Raw genomic sequence first — 2,559 nt, forward strand, 5'->3', positions numbered from 1 at the left:
TTTTTTTGCTCTTCACTGAAAGACGCACACTGTGTTATATTTTACAGTCCAGCTAGGACTGTACCTATTCAAATACCGTTTAAAGGTTATTTTATTTGTGTCTGCATCACCTGTCACTCCCCAGGCCCAATCAGCCCGCTCATTCACCTTCCCCTCATCCACTTACCTGGCCAAGCCATATCACAGCGCAGACAATCACCACTTGTTACATACACTATTTTTTGTCTTTAAAGGACAGACTCCCCATTTGTTTGCTGCAGTGTTCACCATTATTGCACTCATCCCTTTGGCCCACTTCCTTTTTCCCACCTCCCTTTCCCCTTATCCTACACAGCGCAGGAGCTTCAATTATTTTATATTCATGGACATTGTTTATCTGTACCTTCTATTTCTTTATTTTTTTCGATATTTGTGCATTGTGCATTATGTAACAATTTTATATTTGTTCTTTTAATACCCAATAAAAATAACATTTTGAAAAAAAAAAGACAAGGTTTGGCCAGTTTGGTGAGGAGGAACTCGAGTGTCCTGAACAGATCCCTGACCTCAACCCTACTGAACACCTTTGGGATGAGTTGGAACCATGAGCCAGGTCTTCCCATCCATCATCACCAGTACCTGACCTCATAAATGGCAGTACATTTGCAGAGACACCCTCCAAAGTCTTCCGAGAAGAGTGGATTCTGTTGCAAAGGGGGAAACTCATTTTTAGCAGTCATGGTTTTGGGGTGGGATGTCCAACAAGCTCATATAGGTGTGATGATCAGGAGGCCATGTATTGTAACCCTATGCTATGCCAACCTGAGATCAGAAAGGGGCTGCAAATCAACAATTCTCATGGTAAACCTTTCTAAAAATGTCTTCATTAATAAACTTTAAGACTGTAGCCATAATACTCACAGGAGGTGAACAGGATACCTATGAAGACGACCAGAATAAGGAATAGGAAGGCAAAAAGGATCATCAGGATCAGTATGAGTCGAACTTGTATATTCTTGGCAGCTGAAATAATTATAGACAGACAATTGTGAACAAGCCTGCAGCCATCAACTGTTATAGGAAATCCTCATCCATACACAAAGCCATTCCAACACAATTCTAAATGTGGTTTGTGTAACGAAACGTCCCACATTCCGCTTGAATGCTTTCGTCATATAATGCTTCCTCCTAGTATATGAATATAGATATCAGATATTCCAACCGCTATCAACAACAAACAAGACGATACTCGTTTGTTTGCTGAACATGAACTGTTTATTAGAACAAGAATACAAGTCTTATATACAGTTAAAGAGGAGGTTCCTACCTCCTGCTCATATTACTCCAACAATACAACTGTAACCAGAAACCTAATTAACATGAGCTAATTAACTAATCCCTTAAAGCAGCCAATGTGACTCTGTGCCCTCCAGGAATTAATTAATCAGGATTTCACTAAAGGTCAGACTTGTTGTCAGGCCTCGTACACATGATAGGTTAAACAGAGGACAACGGTCTGATGGACCGTTTTCATCAGTCAAACCCGATTGTGTGTGGGCCCTATAGGTTATTTAACCATCGGTTAAAAAAAGCCAACTTGCTTTAAATTTAACCAATGGATTCCTAACCGATGGGAAAAAACGATCGTTAGTAGGCACAACCATCGGTTAAAAATCCACGCATGCTCAGAATCAAGTCAACGCATGCTTAGAAGCATTGAACGTTTTTTTCAGCACATCGTTGTGTTTTATGTCACTGCATTTTGACACGATCGTTTTTTAACCGATGGTGTGTAGGCGCGACGGACCATCAGTCAGCTTCATCTGTTAACCGATGAAAACGGTCCATCCGTCCGACTGATTGTGTGTACGCGGCATCACAGAGCTTCAAACAGTAGATTATACATTATCATAAGTATAAACACAGGACACCTTCTCACAATAGCAGGAGCTCCAGTAGGAGTCGGCCCATCTTCTACATTGTACAGAGGCCTTTTCAAAAGAGGGTCAGGGGGGAAGAAAACAATAAGGCACTCACATTGGCCCACATCCGAAGTATAGGTTCAAAAAGAAAAGAGTTGTACTACAAAAAAGTAGCGACATGGCGGACTTTAGAGGGCAATCACAGGGACGTATATCGTTATAAAAATAAAGTTTAATTACAAAATAATACATATACAGAAAAATTCATATAAAAAGTGTTATCAAGAAAGAGAACATAGATACATATTCGAGCAATAAAACGTCTCGCCGACGCGTTTCGCCTTACGGCTTCTTCTGGACGAGTTGTATGGTTTTATAACACGAAAGTATTGCTACTTGTATGTGTCTGAAAGAGAGTTGTACATTTTTAACATATAGATAACATAAAACATAATCCAATAAAAAATGAAGGGCAGCATGCAATAGAGCCAAACATAGTACCAATGAAGTTGGTGGTCATCTGCATACATCAAGGATCGTTAGGTTAGTACCAAAATATAGGTACATAAGCTGTTAAAACAGAGAAAAAAATAACCAGAAACTGACAAGCAAAATATCTCAGTGTATATATAGCTTTATATATGTGTGAACAATGTAC

This window comes from Rana temporaria (genome assembly GCF_905171775.1).
Source record: "Rana temporaria chromosome 3 unlocalized genomic scaffold, aRanTem1.1 chr3f, whole genome shotgun sequence".
NCBI classification, from domain to species: Eukaryota; Metazoa; Chordata; class Amphibia; order Anura; family Ranidae; genus Rana; species Rana temporaria.